General features: G+C 43.0%; 1 protein-coding gene and 1 pseudogene across 1 annotated transcript in view; one reads left to right on the forward strand and one right to left on the reverse strand.

The window, feature by feature from the left end:
• The window catches only part of PLPP3 (phospholipid phosphatase 3), a 91519-nt gene that overhangs the window by 51489 nt on the left and 17179 nt on the right, over nt 1-22851 (reverse strand). The window lies entirely within an intron of this gene.
• On the forward strand, nt 19269-19686 carry LOC148778026 (protein cornichon homolog 4 pseudogene; annotated as a pseudogene).

Here is a 22851-nt window from a genome sequence, read left to right on the forward strand (position 1 = left end):
ATGGCAGGTCCAGCCCTGGCTCCCGGGTTTCTTGAGTCTAAATCCTGGGTCTTTAAGTGGATTCCACAAGCAGATATGGACAGCTCCTGAGCACTGGGCACTGAGTGAACACCACTGAACACTGTTTTTGGTTCCTTAACTTCAGAAAGTCTCACGTTCCATGACAAAGAGACACCTGACTATTTGTGGGTGTGAAAAAGGATTTTGAATGGTCTTTCTAATTTGAAAGTGCTTAAAGTATTATAAAAGCATTTTATCCTTTAGAATAAATAATAGCCACCTTAAAAGTCTCAGCTCTGGCAGTTTTGGCTTTTACAGTTGGAATTTTAAAGGGCTGACATATCCACCAAGAAGTAAAAAACAGGTCAACCAACAGTCAGTGATTTATACCTTTCACTGGGAGAATTCTAGACCTCTATTTTTGCCATTATATATTTCACAAATGGGATACTTTATTTCTCTTACTACACAAAGGACTTATGATTCCTCTCCTCCAGGTAAAAATAGGTCAAGACCTCCTTTCTCTCTTCCGATGCTTCTTTAAATAAGGGTGGGAGTCCATGTACACTCATTGGGCACTTATTGTGTGCCAGGAGGTTTGGATATATCAACTAATTTAACTCTCAAAACAACCTCTAAATTATCAGTTAATTACCAAAGCACAGAAGGTCAGAGATTATAATTTGCCTCAGTGTCCACTTTGCTAATAAGAGGTGTAACCAGAGTATGTAATCAAATACTCTGACTCTAAAGTCCATTCAGAGATGGGGCCAGTGAGCCTGCCCTTCTTAAGTACACATGAACTCTGTCTGTGCAGATGATTCGCAAAGCTACAAAGCTCTGGAAAGTGGAGGCTGACCTTGAACAAGGACTAAAAAGTAAAGCCTTAGATGTTGAGATGCATTTGTACAGATCCAGCTACTCTCCTATCTCAGTCTCTCTTATGAGCCAGAGATGTTCATTTGCAATATACTGCCCAGAACTAGGACATGGTAAGAATCACATGCGTGGTTTCACAGTTCTTAAGTAAATGATCACCTCTGATCTTCCTGACAATTCTGGAAAGTAATGTTTTTAACATCTGGATTAAAGTATCACTGGCAAACTCTGATTCAAGACCTGAATATCTTTTCTACAAAGGAGCCACTTAGCCACGTAAGCCACTCTGGCAGAGTTACTTTTTTCCAATTTAACCAGAAATTTTGGAATCAGGCAGACAGGATTCCACTTCTATCACCTGTCACGCTTACTGTATGACCTTGGACATGTCACTTGACCTCTCTGAACTCCACTTCCATCATCGTGCAATAGTTCTCAACGTACAGAGTGGATTGGGAGGACTAACTGAGACGATCCGTAAAGCATCCAGTAGTCACTTGGCTCTGTAAATGTTACTTCCTGCTTCTGTATGTGATAGGAAGCCACAACAAGCTTTTAAGCAGGGACAAGACATGATCAGAGTTCTGTCAAAAGCCACAGCCCCACCAGCCCCTTTCCCAGTGCAATCTGATCCCACGGGAAAAGCATGCTCATAAAATCCTTTAATTCCAGGGACTTCTTGGGATTGTGTAAACAGAAGGGGTTAGTGGGACCTGGCACCCTGACACAGAGAAGAAATATCACAGCAGGCACCCTGCCCCGCATTCTTGAAGATCACAGGAGGCTGAAAGGGAGGTGTAATAAGGGTGAAAAACATTTCTTATTTTTCCAACAGTTAAACATACATTCGTCAGCAGTGTGCTCTCATCAGAGTCATGCTATCCAGGTATACACAAATACCAAGTTCACGTGGTGGTACAATAAACAACACGGGGACTGGCAGGACATCAGATACTTTAGAGATAGTCAAAAAGCAAGGCTGGAGCCAGATGTAGTGCCAAAAATGAAAAACTGAAGCAATATTGGAGGCCGTGCAAGAACAAAAGCATGCTGGCAGGTAATCCAAGGCTATCAGGGCACATTAAGCCAACTCATCAAGCTACACAGCCCTACCAAGTTCTAGGTCAAAGTTGACACACTAGCAGCCCAAGGCCAAATCTAGCCTTCAGAGATGTTCTGTTTGGCCCACCCAGTTTTTAAGATATTTTAAAATTCATTATTAACATTTAATAACAAGAGGTCTTACATAACATTCAGATTTCAGCTTCTTTTATTTATTTATTTACTAACTTACTTATTTGTTTATTTTTGGCCTCACTGGGTCTTCATTCTGCACAAGGGTTTTCTCTAGTTGTGGTGCTCAGGCTTCTCCTTGCCCTGGCTTCTCTTGTTGAGGAGCATGGGACCTAGGGGTGCGAGGGCTCAGTAGTTGTGGTTCATGGGCTTAGTTGCTCCACAGCACGTGGAATCTTCCCCGACCAAGAACTGAACCTGTGTCGCCTGTGCTGGCCGGCAGACTCCCAACCACTGGACCACCAGGAAGTCCCAGATTTCAGCATCTTAAGCCAGCTCTACTGTCCAGTGGCAATCAATGTAGGTAGTGATAACTAGCTACACAGATTCTCCAAAGCAGTACCATGCCCTTCGGTCCCCCTGATACCAAGGCTACATCTTGGTTCCATTCCCATTGAGTTTGTACTGTCAATCTTCCTGTAACTGGTCCACTTCAGTCATTTATGTTAATAGTAATATCTGATCCCTGGAGATGTTTGGTTTTTCCATCCCTGCTCTCAAGAATATAAAGTTCTTAGTTGAACCCATGAAAATAGAAACGATGAACACTTGATTGAACTTATCATCTCCTCCATGGTAAGTGATGGCCATATCAGATCCACGTGGATGGGTATGTGCACAGGTATGTCAAAGACGTAACCAAAGACTGTGCCTCCTATCAATGTTTTCAAAGCCAAACATTGTGTCAAGTCACCACTGCAAGGCAGTTAATAATACCTGCATATTAGACATGCGGAAACTGAAGTTCAGAAGCTAAGTGATTTGCCAAAGATCTCATGGTTAGTTAAAGGAATGAGGTAGGAAGCCAAGGCTTGTTGAACAACAAAGTTCTTTGCAAGTTTATTCAATGAGGGTGGCAGTGGGGCCAAAACGCATCTGCCTTACTGGCCAGTTAAACAAGGTGTACATGTTAATAAATTACACGGTCATGCTTCAGAAGAAAGACGTAAACACAATTTATACATGTCTATGTGATATACTAAGTGGAGTTATCAGAGAGTTCTATTTTTCAAGGCAATAGTGTTAAAAAAAAAAAAAAGAAAAAGCCTCTTTCTGATTCAGTTCAGTTCAGTTCAGTTCAGTCGCTCAGTCGTGTCCGACTCTTTGCGACCCCATGAATCACAGCATGCCAGGCCTCCCTGTCCATCACCAACTCCCGGAGTTCACTCAAACTCATGTCCACAGAGTCGGTGATGCCATCCAGCCATCTCATTCTCTGACGTCCCCTTCTCCTCCCACCCCCAACCTTTCCCAGCATCAGAGTCTTTCCCAGTGAGTCAGCTCATCGCATGAGGTGGCCAAAGTATTGCAGTTTCAGAAAACAAAGATCATGGCATCTGGTCCCATCACTTCATGGGAAATAAATGGAAAAACAGTGGAAACAGTGTCGGACTTTATTTTTGGGGGCTCCAAAATCACTGCAGATGCTGATTGCAGCCATGAAGTTAAAAGACGCTTACTCCTTGGAAGGAAAGTTATAACCAACCTTGATAGTATATTAAAAAGCAGAGACATTACTTTGCCAACAAAGGTCCGTCTTTCTGATTAGAAGCTCACTTATTTTAAAAAGTAAAAGTCAAGTGAGAAGGAATTTACAAATAAAAATCCACCAAATAGTTGCTGGTAATTACAAATCTTACTCTAGCAGAGTCAGGAACATTATAGTAATATGCTGGTAAAGTTCTGAAAGTACAAGAGATCCGAGGCATCAGTTATTCCATTTCAATTCAGTTCAGTCGCTCAGTCGTGTCCGACTCTTTGCGACCCCATGAATCACAGCACGCCAGGCCTCCCTGTCCATCACCAACTCCCGGAGTTTACTCAAACTCATGTCCATTGAGTCAGTGATGCCATCCAACCATCTCATCCTCTGTCGTCCCCTTCTCCTCCCACCCTCAATCTTTCCCAGCATCAGGGCCTTTTCAAATGAGTCAGTTCTTTGCATCAGGTAGCCAAAGTATTGGAGTTTCAGCTTCAGAATCAGTCCTTCCAATGAACATTCAGGACTCATTTCCTTTAGGATGGACTGGTTGGATCTCCTTGCAGTCCAAGGGACTCTCAAGAGTCTTTGCCAACACCACAGTTCAAAAGCATCAATTCTTCAGCGCTCAGCTTTCTTTATAGAATATTCCATTCACTAGATGGGAATACTGAAACCCATCACACCCTAGCATCGTGATTACTCCTTTCTAGAACATTTCTTCAGAAAAGGGTCCTTATTTTATTTATCTCTGTATCCTCAACACAAAGAATAATTCCTGTCACTTAGTGGGTGCTCACCAAACACATACTGAATAGATGTATAGGAAACAGACTAAAATTCAGAAGAAACGGCTCCACCCCTAACACTTTATGACCTGTGAATCCTTCCCCGCCATGCTCCCTTGCTTCTGAACTTAATCTAATCTCTTTCATATCCCTAAATCCTGTTTTCTGAACACAATCTCCCAAAGCAACACAGTACCCTCATAAAGCACAGATGACTGTACCAGGAATAAATCATGGAGAACCTAACCAGTTTCAAGTACCAGATGGGTGGTTAGACTGGATAATCTTTAAGACAATTAATCTTCAGAGTTTCCCAGATGTTTCATGCCTTGAAACTATCAGAAAATACTAGGAAGGGGTAAAGTGAGGAGGTTGCTGCCCGGCGATTCAGCACCTGGTCCACCCTGCCCCGCCGGCTAAGGGCTAAGGGATCAGTTTCAGCACACCTCGACCTAACCCAGTTGCTCTGATCTTGTTGGGAATTTCTGCCCTGAAGAAAGTTCCCAGTAAGAGGAAGAGCACAGATTTCAAGAAAGCAACAGACCTGGATTTGAAAACCAGTTTTGCTACTCATCATCTAAGCAATCTTCAGCAAATTTCTTAACTTCACTGAGCCCCAGTTATAAAAATAAGGACGCCAAGAGCCACTTTGAAGAGCCATGAGGATAAAATACCATATTTAATAAAGGTATTTATTAAATGTACCTTTGTATTTAACACAGTCCTAAAAATCTACTCTCTGGCTGTTTCCACGATACCAATTAACCAGCTTGACTGGTTTCCTCCAGAAGGTGGCTGGACTAACCTGGACAGGGCTGTGTCAGCTCAGACAAGGACTGTCACGCAGGTTGCCCAAGACGACAGCAATTCCAGTGCGCGGCTGAGAAGACAGCCCTCACCCCAGGAGCACCCTCCCCACTCCTGGCCCTGTCAATGTTCCTTTTGTAAAACACAGAAACCTTCTTCAAATCTGACAGCTGCCACCTGCACAAATAATTCAAGGATGTAATTTTGTAACTGAATACAAGCCCTGAAAGCTGAAAAGTTTGAAGTCCAAAATAATCCCTTTGACCTTCTGCCTAAACACTCACTAATCACTTTTTAATTTGTAGTTTATTTCCTCTCTCTGTGCTGTCCTTCTAGGCTGTATTTTCGTTTTAGACGTATCCAGGGAGTGAATGGCATTACAGAACACCTGATTAAAGTACAAGTCAAACTTCTCTCCCAGACATCTGAGGCTTGGTGCACGCCTCACTGAGTTCTCCAAATTGCACTGGGTGGCAAGAAAGTGAAGGAGAAAAAGCCTGCTTTGAAGGAGGGAACTCCTTACTGAGAGAATTATGAGCTACAGAAATTAATAAGAAGTGGTCTCTGCCCTCCAAGAAGGCATACTCTGGGGACAACTACCCATGATGCCACGTGACGGGAACTTCCACGGAGGCATTTCTAAAATATTCAGGGTGCATGGAAGACGCCCTTTAGCACATGACTTGGCAGCCAATAGGCATGCAATACCGGTTTATTGACTAGCCCAGTAAATGCATTTCAAAGATTCCTTGCTGTCATTCCAATGCCAATTTTGTACTTGAGGCAATACAAAAAAGAAAAGAAAAATCCAGAAAAGGAAAGCCTCTCCCACCCCCCACAGTGTTTCGCCCACATCTCCTACCTACCTTTTACCCTTGAGAAAAAATGAGAAAAGTAGTGTGAGGGAACCCACCTAATTCCTAAAACTCAGATACTGAAAAGATGCAAAAAGAGAAAACACAGAATTAAAAATGTTATTCATTTCAGAAAAAAAATCTCTTCCTTGGAGGAAAAAGGTTTCTAAATTAATCATCACTCAATTCAGTTCAGTTGCTCGGTGATGTCTGACTCCCCACTCTGCGACCCCATGGAATGCAGCATGCCAGGCCTCCCTGTCTATCACCAGCTCCCGGAGTTCACCCAAACTCATGTCCATCGAGTCGGTGATGCCATCCAGCCATCTCATCCTCTATCGTCCCCTTCTCCTCCTTCTCATCACTAGGATCACTATACATTGTAGTAAGTTGGAGGTAGATCAGTATATTAGAGTCATTCAGCTTTGTGTCTCTTCTAGTAAATTAGCCTACTGAGTAAATTTCACCTACTGAGCAAGGAGGAGTCTCGAGTGGTCTGAGCTGGCTCAGCTCGACCAACATCCTGGAAGGAAAATCATCTCCACACTAGTTTTTAATTCACTGGAGTAATGCCTGGTGGTAAAAAGACAGCACAAGTTTGGGGAATTTAAGTTTCTCTAGCTAAAATGTTAGTCGCTTAGTCGTATCCAACTCTCTGCAACCCCGTGGACTGTAGCCCTCCAGGTTCCTCTGTCCATTGAATTCTCTAGGCAAGAAAACTGCAGTGGGTAGCCATTCCAATCTCCAGGGAATATTCTCAACCGAGAGATCAAAACTGGGTGTCCAGTATCACAGGTGAATTCTTTACCGTTTGAGCCACAGCTAAGGCCACCTTAAAAACAAATACTAACAAATGATAACTGATAATAAAAATGTTTATTCATCAGTACTAACTCTGCTGCTAACTGTATATCATCACACTTCAGCTCACTTGGATTCTATTTCTTCATGGGAACTTCGACAGAGGCATTTCTAAAATATTCAGGGAGCATGGAAGACAGCACATGACTTGGCAGCCAATAGGCATGTGATACCTAGTGCAAAATGAAAGAGGTGGTCCTACCAGGTGTCTAATGGACCTTCCAGAGCTGTCACCTTTATCCAAGGAGTGCAAGGCATTTTTTTAACAAACCAAAGGCTTTGTTCCCATGGCATCCTCACAGAGCAGATGGGCATCACCTCCTGTCCATTATCCCAGCAGGGACCACTGGGGACCTGGCTATTTTAAGTTTGTGAAGGTTCAAAGATGTTAAAAATAAAGAGCCTCAGAAAACATCCTCAAATCTGCCGATGTTCAGATACAAACCAAATTCAAGATGGGCAGCTCTTGGCTCAGTCAAAGAAGTAGGTATCAACATCATTTCACTGTGGGTTAGAGGCGGGGGGAATTAGCATCATTTATTCCTGCAAACTGGATACCATTCTGGGCAGTTTGATCTGTCTCTCATTTGTGAAAGTGAAAGTGCTAGTTGCTCAGCTGTGTCCAAATGTCTGCAGCATGGACTGTAGCCCACCAGGCTCCTCTGTCCATGGAATTCTCCAAGCAAGAATACCACAGTTGGGTTGCCATTTCCTTCTCCAGGGGATCTTCCCAACCCAGGGATCAAACCTGAGTCCCCAGCATTGCAGGCAGATTCTTTACTGTCTGAGCCATCTAACCCACCCAGTAATCCTTTCCAGTAAACAGTACCTGCTTGATTTTGCAAAGGCCAGAACTGAAGATGAGAAGTAAGTCCACAGAGCAGCAGTGCAGGAATGCTGCCGGGTCAGGCTGGCTTTGCACAGTGGCCGGCAGCCATCACATTTCCTATGTGCAGGCGACTTTGACTGGACCTCCAAAGGGGTACTTCTCATAAACTGGTCAGCCCTCCTTAGCTAGAAATCCTTGTGCTCTAGGGCCACCCTCTGCTGCTCTGGCCCCACCCCATCCCCACCAGGATTAGGGAAACAAAATGTGGGCATTCAGATACACGTGGGAGAGCCAGCAGCAGTAAAGAACTCCTAGGTGGCTTGCTATAGGAACCCTATTGTTCCAGAGGGAAGCTCTTGTGCCAAAACTCTCCAGGAAGCCACTGCTCCATGATGCATTTTTCAGCTGTGAAGAGAAAAGGGTAGCTCCTGGGATGTTTCTTCAACGGTTCTGGAAGCCAGGCCCTTAATCCTTGCAAAGCAGCAAGGAGCCAGCTTCTCTCAGAGGGACAGACTGTCTAGAGTCCTTCTTCCAAATAAAAACATAAAAAGAACTCGTCAACGTCCCCTTTACAACCTCTCAAAATGTATGAATGAGGAAAACGGGGAGTAGAGGATATTGAAGCCCAAGGGTTGGGGGGCATTCAGGCCTTCTCTGCTCCCCCCTTTTCCTCATGACCCTGCCCACTGACCTCTCTATTGCAGTAAATTACAAAGCCCTTACTGTTCTCTCTGCCCATCCTCCCCCCAACCTGTCCCCCCCCACACCTCTTACACCCCCTCCCACCACCCCACCACCCCCCCACACACACACACATACACTTTCTTAAAAGGGCGAAATGCCAAATAACATTATTCTCCTTCACCATGGTATTGCCACAAGAGCTGCCTGGTATGCTTGCCTGAAAAATGGAAGGTTTTCATGGAAATCTCAGCCTCCATTACAGCTCACCCTTTGTGGAAGTGGACTTGGAAAAAATGGAAGGAGCCCCCATGGAAACCTAATTGGGCAGACAAGAGCAGAGGGCAAGGCCCATGGAATGGCTCGAAGGTCCCAGGAATACTTGAGTGCACCTTTGGCAGCCCTTAGGAGGCCTTTGCACTCCAGCAAAGCCCCTCTGCAGCCCCACTCCATCCACTGTGCACCTCTGCACAACATGGCACCCTGTAAAGGCACCATGCCCCTCTGGGCAGGGACCCTATTATCTAACATGAGGGGGGAGGGGAGGACTTACAAGACATATATTATCCAGGTATGCAAACAGATATTCCTGTAGGTGCTATAAATCGCAGAAAACTTTCCTTCACTGCCCAGATTAACCAGCTGAACAACAGGAAAAATAAAAAGGGTCTTCGGGCTTTGGTGTGGTCTGGTGGCAGTCTGGAGGGAGCAGACTCAGGTAAGAGTCCCACTCCTCTCTGACACATGGGGCAGTGTGACCCTGGACTCATGAGTTCTCAGGACATCTGCGTCCTCCCTGGCAAAACAGATCAGGCAGTTCGGAAGGGCAGCTGTGAGGATTTCCTGAGATGATGTGTCACACAGCCCGGTTCCAGCAGATGGGCTCTTAACGTTTCTTCTTCCCCATCCCACAACCCCACAAAGGGGAGGGGGACAGATTCCTAAGAACAGGACAGGATCTGTGAGAAATCATCTCTCCTGTCGTGCTCCAAGGACCTCTGAGAGCAGAGCTGTGTATGTGGGCTCTGGTCTGTCCATCAAGATGACAGAATGGGTCTTGGGGAATTAATTATTCAACAGACTCGCCCTTCACAAATCCCATCCAAAGGAATGGTTGGATGCCTTTTAGTACACGGACTATACAAAATACTGAAAGGCCAGCGCACTTCAAAAGCCTCACAAAAACCCAGGCCTGGGTTTGGCAGGAGTTCCTCAGCCACTGGGTTTTTCTGTGTGTGGTTTATAATAACATGCAGACCTGATGCCAAGTCCTAATCTATTAAGGGACTGCCAATTAGCAGGAGGCTTAGAGCTGCAGGTTTGAGAACTGGGGAGCAGGTCTAATTAGGCTTGCAAATCATTTCTGCCCATCGCCCCTCTCCATCTGACCCAGGCTATACTGGCCAATTGTTCTGCATACATCCTTTCCATATCCCTCTGCACACACCTCTTTGTGGGTGTGTTTGTTTGAAGGTTCCAGGCCTGAAGGTCAGCGTTTATTTTCGTGTCTGTCTTTAAGAGTGACGTGGAGGATCAAACAAGATTATCTTCTGGATAGTGACTCTCAGATTTAGTCAATCATCCAAACCATCAGGGACACTTATTAAAAAGCACACTCTGGGCACAGCCTAGAACCCACTTGATAACTCAATCAGACTTTTTGGGAGCAAGGGCCTGAAAGTTCCCCTTATTAATAGGACCTCAAGCTGATTCTATCCCAAGGCAATCTGGGAATCGCTACTCTAAAAAGCACAAACAAAATTTTAAACCATATCGAATATCAAAGGTTTACTGAGCACCTGTTGTGTGCTGGAGCTGGGAAATATCACGACGACTAAAGCAGGGTTCCTGCCCTCAATCAGCTCTCTATTTAGGGGGCCAATAACATTCTCATAGAAACCCTGTCTTTCCTACTAGGGCTCCTGGGAGAATTCACACCTGCAATCCTCCTTTCACATTCTCTCCTGCCGCATCATAAACCTAGCTTTCTAATGTTCTTGCTGAAATGGCTCCGAAAAAAACCCAAAATGATGTCAGACACCAAACATCAGAGGCTTGTCTTAGGAGGGGAGAGGAGGAAAAAAACCTAAGAAGCATATGGTTTCAAGATACAGGAGAAAACACATACTTTGGGACTGCCTGGTCTGAAGACAGAAACAGAGTGGAGAGTAATGTTAGGGGGGCTCTGTGCAGCAGAAGCAGCCCACGGCTGGGTCTTGGAGCCCAACACTGGATACTTCCATGACTTCAGAAAGTCCCTTTTCTTCGCCAAGACTCCTTTCCTATTAAGGAGAGGAGGCTGCACTACTCAGTTATATCTCAAAGCATATTTGGCACAAACTGTCTTCCTTGGAGCTTTCATCTGAGTTCACTTTTGAGTTTCAACAGGGAAATGTACAACCTAGAAGAACCAGAGTTCTCCAGAGCCCTCTAACCAGGTCCAAAATTATGTTTTGAGGGTATGACTTTCAAATGAGACTGATGGCATCAGGGATGGTGTTTTTTAATTTCTCTTATTATTTTTTTTTAATCCTATCCTATTAGTCGGTAATGCTAATACATACAGTGCTGGGTGCACGGCAGAGACTCAAAATAAGGGGATAGGTGTGGAGTAGACAGCATAGCCAGGCTGTGTTTGAGAAAGAGCACCCTGGTGGCCACGGGGAAGAGAGGTTGGAGCATAGGACTTCATATCTAAAGCTCCCTGCTTATGATGGATGACCAAGCATCTTCCGAAGGAAAAATCTGTATTTTCTAGACACATCTCCATTAGCCCTTAAAAAGAGATACTAAAGCCTTGACACCAAGGTCCTGGACAGCACAACCCAAATAATCACTGCCTTCTCTCCAGGAGTGGCCAGGGCTGTTCCCCTCTTTGTTTCCTACACCTCTATGAAACTCACTGCTAGTATCAGGCTCTCTCAGGTTATCTTAACACACAGTACTATTCAGGAGCATAACTAGGTATAGACCAGAAGTATGCGGCTAAAGGGAGTGGCAATCCATCTGTCTGAAGAACATGGCAAAGAGTAGCAAGGTGTGGATTTTGGAGTCAGACACACCTGAGTCCTGCCTCCACCTTAAACACATCAGTTAACTCTCCATAGGGATATGACATGAAAAAGATATGATATGCAAAGATGCTTCATATAATGCCAGGCACACTGAAATGCTCAATTAATATTACAGGTATCATGAATACGGGATGGTGTGTCTTCTCTAAGAAGGAGCGAGACAAGTGTCATCTTGGCCCATTAAGAAATCCATTATGAGGACTTGTCTGGTGGTCCAGTGCCTAAGGCTCTACCCTCCCAGTGCAGGGGACCCGGGTTCAATCCCTGGTCAGGGAACTAGATCCCACAAGCTGCAACTAAAGATCCTATGTGACACAACAAAGATTGAAGATTCCATGTGCTGCAACTAAGACCCAGCTCAGCTAAATAAATAAATATATTTTTAAATGCATTATGTACTTCACATATAGTTACTGAACAAGTATCTTAAAATCACCAAGCCTCTGGTTTTTCTATGAGATGGCAGTGAGTAACTGACAATACAAATGATCAAGAAAAGCACAGGGTTTGCGGTCAAATAGATTTGAAGCTTAGCTCTGTCTCTGTTTAGTCCTGTGATACTGGGGAAGCTGCTAACCTCTCCAGGGAATCTGCAAAACAGGGTCAGTAGAGGGGTTACTGTGAAGTTTGGAGGTACAGTGCCATCTCAGAGTGCACTCAATTCATGAAGCTATGGTTATTCCCATGGTCTCCCCACAAAATACATTAGAACGAACAAAGATGTGGGAGCTTTCCTTTCCTTTAAAGCAGGCAAGGCCATCAGTATATGCAGAGTTTTCTAAAACACCAACGTCTTTTCAATGTTTGATTATTTCCAGGTAAAAGAAAATAATGGGATTTTCTCAGCACTTCATGCTGGTTTGTATGGAATGTCACTTGGATCTTCCTTGGTTCACATCTATCGAGACTACGTGTTCACTTTCTGTTCATTCATTTTTGACCAGTAAATATTTGTATGCGCCTACAATGAACAAAGCACAGAAAAGAGCAACTGGGGGTGATGCAGTGATCATTAAGTCAAAGTGTTTGTTTTTTAATTCATGTGAGGAAATTAAGAGTAGTAGTGACTTGCCTAAGTGCACTCAATGACAAAAGGACACAGGTGTCCATGCACTGACCAACTGCACCATGATGGGCTACATTAGCTAATTATTGTTATGCTGGTCCTAGCCTTCCCTGGGGCCTACCTGTGTGTGCATGTGTTCGCATGTAGCTTGCCATAGTCACTAACCCAGGAGAAGGAAAATGAAAAACCTAAAAGGAATCTACAGAAAAGATAGACAAACAAGATAAAACTTGGTGATCCATATCTAATATTCATTCATTTTGCTATAAAGCATGGTCCAATTGCCAAACAATCACTGAGATGCTATAAAGCCTACCAGTCATTATATTCCCTGGTACTTTCAAATAAGAACAGAAGAATCTGTGTAACAGGCTTAGCAGATGCTTCAGAGCATTAAAACATTTTAACTAAGCACAATATACTATACTTGACTTTATTTTTAAATAACATGATTTATACAGGTTTTGGGAGAAGGCAATGGCAACCCACTCCAGTACTCTTGCCTGGAAAATCCCGTGGATGGAGGAGCCTGGTGGGCTGCAATCCATGGGGTCACGAAGAGTTGGACACGACTGAGCGACTTCACTTTCACTTTTCACTTCCATGCATTGGAGGAGGGAATGGCAACCAGCTCCATTGTTCTTGTGTGGAGAATCCCAGGGACAGGGGAGCCTGGTGGCTTGTCATCTATGGGGTCGCACAGAGTCGGACATGACTGAAGCGACTTAGCAGCAACTTTGACCAGTTGAAACATACAGGTTTCAACTGGTCAAACTCAGTTAAATTTATCAGTTAATAACCATCAAACTTATCTCATGATAAATAAATTGATATAAAGGAAGATTTGTTTTCCTTCTTTCTTCATGATATTCTCAATTCATGGGGAGAAAACAGGATGATAGCACATGATCTCAGAGTCATTTAGGCGTAAAATCAAATCTCCAGCTACTTGGCTTGGGCCTCAATTTTCTCACATATAAATGGGAGGTGTTAGAGATTGAATTATGCCTTCCCCTAAATTTCACATATTGAATTTCTAACCTCCCAGGGACCTCCAAGCGTGGTCTTATTTGGAAAGGGGGTCTTTAGAGAGATAAATCAAGTTACAATGACAACAGTAGGGTGGGTCCTAATCCAGTATGATTGGTGACCTGCGGAAAAGGGATATTTGGATCCAGAGAAGCACACAGGGTACACAGGGAGAATGCCATGTGAACATGAAGACAGCCATCCACAAGCCAGAGAGAGGTCCGGAGCAGATCCCTCCTGCATGGCCCCCAGGAAGAATCCCCTGCACCACTTTGATTTCAGACTTCCATCTCCATATCTCTTAGACATATATTTCTGCTTTTTAAGGCATCCAGTTTGTGGTACTGTCACAGGCATCCAAGCAAACTGGGGGCAACAGTGCCTCCCCCAATAGAGTTTTGGTCTAGGGGAACAGGATGAAGGAAAAAGAAAGAGGGTGAAAGAGAAATTTGTGTGATTAAAGGATGATGCTTAATTCTGAATGATTGTAAAGGGTCATACAATCAAGCAAAGACAAAATAACCTTCATTATGGTGACTATTAGCAACACAGAAATAATCTAACTGAAAGAAAATTAAATAAAAAATGATTAAAAGGGAATATGACCAATAGTAATAATGTTTGTGTAAGTTGGTGAATTATACATGATCTTCCCTCTTTTCCCTATATTTTAGGTGATGTAGTTTAACATATCAATGTTGAAAGATAAATTTACCTTTAGTAAAAAGGCTATAAAACTTAAGTGTCAAAACTGACTTGGGTTTTTCTATTTTGTTCAACTTTTACTGAACAATTTATATGTACAGGCCCGAGTTAGGCACTAGAAATAGAAAAGTAAGAAAAAGAAGGTCCCCCACCTCAGATTTCATTGTCAAGTTTCTACATAAACCCTCACTTATTCTTTATCTCTCTCCATATACGTAGGGAACACAGTATTTTCCCAAAACTTTAATCTACCATGCAAATGCTCCAATTCAAAGAGCAAGAGAAAAGTCATGTGTGTGGTCCAGTGCTGACAAACACACCAGAAAGTTTTCTTCTAAATCTTGTTCAATCAACCAACCAGCCATTGTAACTTCTCTGATTAAATCCATCATTAAAAACACCACTTGGAATAGGAATCAAGACATCCCTATGTCACAGGACAACATCTAATAAGAGGGTAACCTCTACTCAAATTCAAGGCCCTTACACCTCTGAATTCAGACATGTTTGCACTTGTTCATCGAGTATATGTTGGTAAAATTACTGTTTAGGAACAATTAATAGTAACCTGGCACGTAACATTACGAGGCAGAGACTGGGTAAGCTTGGAGTCTTGATTCTTGGAAGACACATAAGCATGGGCTACATTATCAATACACATTTGGGGCATACAGCAAACATTTAAGATCGCTAATACATGAAAGTTCATCCCTTTTTGCCTTAAATCTTTGAGTCCTCTGTGTTCCAGGAAATTCAGTTTTCCAAATGTATAACCCAAAGTCACTGTTCTTCTTCTACAATGACAGACTGACTCCACTGACTCAGCCCCTCCTGATTAAGTTCCTTGCCAGTGGTTCTGCCAAATCCACCCTTTTCCTTCTGTTGTTCCTACTATTCTATTTCTACTCCCCTCCCTCCATCTTGGGGCTTCCCTTGGGGCTCAGATGGTAAAGAATTCACCTGCAATGTGGGAAGCCTGGGTTCGATCCCTGGGTTGGGAAGATCCCCTGGAGAAGGGAAAGGCTACTCACTCCAGTATTCTGGCCTGGAGAATTCCCTGGACCATATAGTCCATGGGGTCGCAAAGAGTTGGGCATACCAAGCAGTTAACAGGTGAATTTAGATACATAAATGAAATATGAAAAACAGGGAAAAAAATGAAGACTAGAATCCATCAGAATTTATTTTCTCTTCCCTCATCTCCATCATTGAGCCTTCTCATGTGCTTATAGCACTCCTCTGCTTGGACTGGCCCTGCTGGACTCCTGTTGGTCAGTGCACCGCTATTTAGAATACCTGTAAAGGTGAGTATGACAAGTTTCACCTCAGGAAAGGTCACATGTAAAACCCTATTTGAGTGATGGAGGGGAGGAGAGTCATGTGTACAGAACACAGTGGGATATACTTTAAGTTTTGGTTAATTAGATGTTGAGCTTCGTGAGTAGGAATTGTGCCGTTTATCTTTATAGTCCCATCAACCTAGCATGTAGCAGGTGATCAGAAAATACTGCAATTAAGCTAGTGAATGAATGAATTCATGAATGTGGTTGCCTTAGGTTTTCAAAGAAAACCACTGGCCTTCAGGTCAGGCGTCGTGCTAAAATGGGAACATCCACAAGTACCTTTGAGACTCATTTCCCCTTTTCTGTTCAAAGACATACCATGTTGTGAAGTCCACATTTTAAAGGCATGCGGATGAAGCTGACAGAGGAAAGATAACAGCTTCTGAAACCAACTTTCGAGGGTTTGGAAAGAAACTCTCACTGTATGGAGAAACTTTATACTTCCTCCATCGATCTCATAGTCCCTCTCCTCCTCAGCAAGTCCCAGGGCGCTTTTCCAATCCCACATTGCTCTGTGCTGAAGCCAAAGCCCAGTTTCCTGCCTCAAAAGACCCTTTGTTTGGACTCTCTTTCCAAATCAGCGTATCCTGAGCTTGAACCCTCTTGCTTTTGAGAACTTCGATGTCTTGGCAGCAGAAGGCTTTGCCAGCAGGTTTGTGGTCCTCACAGCTTTCAAAAACCTCAATGTGAGGGCATGTCTATAGCTAAAAACTCTTTTCATGGGGGGTGGGGGAGCGGGAGTATTATTTTAAGAGTTGCAAAAACAACTTCAAATTGACTCTTTAGTCTTTAATTGCTACCAGAATACTGAGAGCTTCTTGTTCCCTTGTATTTAATTAAGATGATAGTTTTAATCAACTTTCAATGATATTGGTTCATAGGCTCTGCTCAATCTCTTGGGAAGTTTTGCCTCAGAAGAGTGGAATGTATTAAAGACACATTTCCAACAGGTTCTCTCCAAATGGGAAAACACCTTCCTTCAGCAAGCGCGGATGGAAAGGTAACTACATCTGTGCAGCTGCTTGATGATTCCCTGGAAGGACTCCAAAGTTTTACTTTTCACAGATCAGGTAAACTGCATCTCATCCACCCTCTGTACACTACATATGCTATACATCCAGGTAATGCTATGTTGTATTCCTTGTGAAGCTTGCCAACTCTGACAGATAAGAGTTTCCAAAGAAAAAGATTTTAGGAAGGAGGGTAGAGATAAATGTGGAAGAGCCTGCTGTCTGTATCTCCCAATCTTGGGATGCTGTCAGACAGGAATTGTTCTTCCCATTTTACAGATGATGAAACTGAAGTTCAGAGAGGTTACAACCCTGGCCTCCACTTATAAGCTAGCAAATGGTGGAGCCAAGATTTGAGTTCAGAACTGTCCCCAAGGACACATTCTCTTTCCATTATGTCATGTGGCCTCTGAAAGTTTAAAACTTTCTGACTTGAGTTTAAACTGTGGGAACTTCTTAGGATGACTCTCTTCATCTCTTCTCTTATGTCGCAACCCTCTGATAGGATTCAGCAATTCAACATGGATCAAGATATCCAACCAGGAAGCACTGAACTAAATGTGGAGTCCTTTATATGTTTGATGAACTCAGCAAAGCTTAAAGATCATCTCACTCACCTGTCCCATTATTTAGGAAAGAAAAGACCAACAGAACATAAGTGATTGAAGGTCACTACCTAGTGTTTCAGCTGGAAGCACTTAAATGAGGAGGTGAAAGTTCCCTAAAGTTGGACTAGTGAGGACGTGAGACGCGCATAAACCAGCCTAGGGATGGATACTATTTCCCATAGGTAGAGATGAAAGGGAGGGTGCTTTGAAGAGCAAAGACATGATCCAAGGCCAGAAGGCAGACATCTGTGGGGTGTGTCAAGGGAAAAAAAATGAAACCAATGTGGATGAAGGTGGATGCCACTGAGAATACATGTGCATTCAAAATAAGGTTGGCAGGAACAACAAACTGTTAACAGCAATGCCTCCAGGGAATGGAATTTGGAGGGATGGTGAGAGGGTTATCCCCTTTTAACATAATCATATTTTTGGAATATTTTTACTATAAGAGTGCATTACTGTGCTTTGGGATGTTATGTTAAGGTTTAAAAGGCTTTGTAGATTATGACACATGGGACCATTATCTGATTTACAGAATAACCAAATCCACGGTGTAAAGGGGTGCTCTAAAATAAGGTATTTATTGGATTTAAACTTGAACCTGCACAAGGTAAGGGTTTTATTTGCTCTGGATTTTACTCATTTTCTTAAGAGAGTAAACTTCTCTGAGCCTAGCTTCCCCACCTATGTGATGGGAGTGGCAAGGGGAAACCCTTGATCCTTGGGCCCCTCCACTCCTGCATTCTAAAATTATTCTAAAGGACGGTCACAGTACCAATGGTTAGAACTCAGGCAGAGGAATCACTCAGCTCAGTGAAGTTCTCCAGCGCAATGCCGTTTTCAACAACAGTGCACAAGAGCATTCTCCTGAACTGGCCATCCAAACAAGTGATGATGTTACTACCCTCAGACCCCCCAGCTCAATTCTGCTACCTCTATACAGTGTCCAGGTTGTATTTCTAGAACTGCTACTGCCCAATGTCCATTCTAGAAAACTCCAGAAGACTACATCCAATTCATCATTAGAGGCGGACACCAAGTGCAGTACTTGGTACATGAAAGGTGCTCAATGGACGTTGGTCGAAGTGATGCATCACCACCAATTAGTCAGGGGCTTCTAATTATAAAACTGATTGATATTATTATTAATATTAATAATGACTTACCAGTGTGACAACCAAACATAGTCGATGCTGAGTTAAAATTATAGGGGAGACCCGGGTTCGATCCCTGGGTCAGGAAGATCCCCTGGAGAAGGAAACGGTAACCCACTCCAGTATTCTTGCCTGGAGAATCCCATGGACGGAGAAGCCTGGTAGGCTACAGTCCATGGGGTCGCAAAGAGTCGGATACGACTGAGCGATGGAACGGAACGGAACGGAGACACTGGGGTTACTTCCTAGTACCTAACCTCTTCACATCTCAGTTTTATCATCTGTAAAATTCGAGTGATAATCCACTACACAAGGATATCATAAAGATTGAATAAAACACATTAGGTGCTCTGTTCTGTGAGTTCCTTTCTCTTCTGAATCAGACATTTTGGTACTTCAATTTCAGCCTTCTCAGAATTATGAGAAGCAAGATTAACCCAGATAAAAAGGGAAAGGTACAAATTGTGGTGTCTTAAGATGTTAAGCTAAAGCGGAAACTCCAATACTTTGGCCACCTCATGCAACGAGTTGACTCACTGTAAAAGACTCTGATGCTGGGAGGGATTGGGGGCAGGAGGAGAAGGGGACGACAGAGAATGAGATGGCTGGATGGCATCACCGACTCTGTGGACATGAGTTTGAGTGAACTCCTGGAGTTGGTGATGGACAGGGAGGCCTGGCGTGCTGTGATTCATGGGGTCGCAAAGAGTCAGACACGACTGAGCGACTGAACTGAACCGAACTGAACTGAAGATGTTAAGAGACTGTTTTTTTAAAAGATTTGCCGTGGCGCGGCGGCGGTGGAGGATGGAGGCGGTGGTGTTCCTCCTCTCTCTCCTCGACTGTTGCGCAGGCATCTTTCTTTTGGTGTACTTCATAATTACCTTGTCTGATTTAGAATGTGATTACATTAATGCTCGATCATGTTGCTCAAAATTAAACAAGTGGGTAATTCCAGAATTGGTTGGCCATACTCTTGTCACTGTACTAATGCTCATCTCATTGCACTGGTTCATTCCTTCTCGACTTGCCTGTTGCCACCTGGAACATATATCGGTACATTGTGGTGCCAAGTGGTGACATGGGAGTATTTGATCCAATAGAAAAACACAATCGAGGGCAGCTGAAGTCACACATGAAAGAAGCCATGATCAAACTTGGTTTCCACCTGCTCTGTTTCTTCATGTATCTTTACAGTATGATTTTAGCTTTGATAAATGATTGAAGCTGGAGCAGCCGTGGTTGAAGTCAGCCTACACTACAGTACACAGTTGAGGAGCCAGAGACTACTTAAATCATCCTTAGAACCGTCACCATAGCAGTATATTTTTTCCTCTTTGAACAAAAAATAATTTCGCTGTATTTTTACCATATAAAGTTTTTTTTTTTTTTTAATGTTTTTCCAGCGGGTAAAAGCAATGAATCAAATACTGTTGATGTGACAGAAGAAATAAATGGAACAGTAATATGATAAAACAGAAAAGAGTTGAAAGGAGAAAAAAAGCCTTCCCTTCCTCCTTCAATGTGAACTTCATGATATTTCATGGAACAGAGAGAGATTTCAGAGGAAATGCCCAGAGAATTCTCCATGCCCCATTTCACAGACGAGGCAACAGTCACAGAGAAGGGAAGTTGCTTGGCTACAGTGATCCAGTGAGTTAACAGGAAAGGTAGCACATAAACCCAGGTTTCTTAACTCTCTGCTTGGGCATCTTCCTCTGATAGGAGGTTTCTGTTCTGCTCATTCACAGAGCCTCTCCTTAGGGCAGGACTAGGATGAAAAAAACCAATCATCCTAAAATATAGCCCTAGCTTTTAGGATAACTTTGGCTTTTTTTTTTTTTAATGGAATCTATCATGGTTAGTACAAATTCAGTCTGTTGACCAAATTCAAAACACTATATAAATGTAAAACTTGAACTTAAAATATCTAGCTGCCTTTAGTTGAGTACATACTCCCAATCTCTCAGGTTAATTAATACTTTATTATAGGCTATTACAAACTCTAGCAAGTGAAGGCTTTTTCCATTTCATCACACTGATTTGCAGGAAGTATGTATTAAGTACCCAGTGTTTAGCTTTATAATTATACTTAATAATAATTCAGCTATTTATAGAAAGAAGAGATATTGTGCCAGTAGCTGCTTTAAGATTGTGTAGTATAGGCAACAAAAATTGTATTTTTCTGTTTGCTTCTTATTTATATTTACCAAAACAGCCTTTTATTGACACTTTCTTCAATGTGTTGACTTTAATAAAAATTTTCAAGCATTTGTTCTATACAAGGGAGTCATAGTCTGTTAAGATGGACCTGTACCAAACTATAAAACAAGCCAAAAATTTTGACATAAAAAAGGTCAATACCAAGTGCTACATTCGCCTAAAGAAGAACTAATTCTGCCCAGAGGATTAGAAAGGGCTTCACAGATTGGGTGGCACTTGAATTGATTATAAGAGGTGAATAACATGTATGGAGCAAACAGAAATGATTTGGTGGGAAAGTTCCTGGAATAGTCACAGAATGGAAACAACTGGGCAAAGGCACAAAGTGGGGATTGGGGAGGATAGGAAGAAAGGGAGGCAGGTTGGTTGGGGCCAGATTCTAAAGAGCCTCAAATATACTAAGAAGTCTTAGTATAGTCAACCAGGGACTAGGAGGGGTTGGCTGGGGGCGAGGGGTGGTGGTCAAAAAAATCCCAAAGATAAGGACCTATGTGATTAAAATCGCAGTTTTGAGAAATTGTTCCTATATAGTTAATGCATAAATAATATACAGGAGAGCCTATCCCCCTAGAAATAAAACCTGTAAAGGAATGTTTTCAGATCTAGGTGTATGAAGAAATTCATTTAAAATGGAATAGGGACTTCCCTGCTGGTTCAGTGGCTAAGACTGCACTCCCAATGCAGAGGGCACAGGTTTGATCCCTGTTCGGGAAACTAGATCTCATATGGTGCAAGTAAGATCCAGCACAGCCAAATAAATAAATATTTTTTTAATTAAAGATTAAATGGGATAGAAACAGGGAGAACAAAGGACAGCAGATTCAAACAATGGGTTGCCATTTCCTTCTCCAGGGGATCTTCCCAACCCAGGGATTGAACCCAGGTGTCCCTGTCTGAGCCACCAGGGAAGCCACATGCACATACATTTATATCCATTGTACAAATATGACTTTACAGTTTCAAAGCATTTTCCTTATATAAACATGATACCATACTCTTGGTCTCAAGAGCTTCATGAAGTAGGCAGGGAATGAATCAACATCTCCATTCTATCACCCAACTAATACAGCAAAGTTGGGAACACAGCCCGGGATCAGCATGGAGCTACCTCATAGACCTCCTATTTTTAAACTTTCATTTAATGATCAGCTCAAGACACCCGGTCATGTTTTCCCCAAGAATGAATGTGTGTCTCCCTTCTCATCTTCTTACCTACTCCTTGAGGGCAGGATCCACCTCTTAGTGTTTCTTCGTTATCTCTTTGTATTTATCTCAATAAATACTAAAGGACAGATAAGATAGCCAGCTGAGTCCCAGGAATGTTCTCATCTGTAGTTTCCCCCAACCACAAAGAATGGTAAATAGGCAATGATCCATTTTCTCATTGGTGCTGTGAGCGCTTCCCATTCATCACCAGTTCACAGCAGATGAACAGCCCCTGCCATGACTCCTATAATCTGAGCTGCCTCCTGCCAGCTGCTCTGCATTCTAAGTGTAAAGGATCTGTACAAAATGGGCTTGCTCTCAGTCCTATTTAACTTTTCCATGGCTCTGTGTTTGTCAAAGCTTCATGCCAACTCTGTCAGAAAAAGAAATGCCACAAAACTTCTTTGAGGAAAGGGAAAAAAAGACCTACTTTATACACTTGCTCTCATGCAAATCACACTCCATTCAAATCCCAGCTGAATAGGAGCCCTACAATAGCCTGGGAAATACACAGAGCCTCTAACCCAAGTGTAAGCTGCTGCACTCAAAATGTTGCATTTCTTGGCCTTGTTAACTCCTATGCAGAAGACCAATAAGAAGAATTAACAATATCATCTGAGGTTGCTATCCCTCTGCATGAAGAAAAGCCATTCCCTTCCTGTACAAAATTAGCAAAGTATTCCCCTGCCACCAAGTTTTGCAGAACTGGAGTTGGGATGCTCCGTGACGCATTTTCAATCAAAGTGGATACATGGTCCAAGCTACCAGCTCCAAGTAGATTCTAGCAAAGCAGTTCCCCTGGAATCTTAGTAAACAATCTCCACTAGTGATGAAGTAGCTGAATTAATAATATACCACCCACCAAAAAAAAGAGTTGAGACAGGTAGGACTAACCAGGTTCTGAGAAAACTGAAATGAACTCCAACACCCTCCTCCATAGGTTGCTGTGAAATTCAAGCAG

Source organism: Moschus berezovskii, chromosome 4, assembly GCF_049115385.1.
Source record: "Moschus berezovskii isolate FMDL1 chromosome 4, NW_MosBer_1.0, whole genome shotgun sequence".
NCBI lineage: Eukaryota > Metazoa > Chordata > Mammalia > Artiodactyla > Moschidae > Moschus > Moschus berezovskii.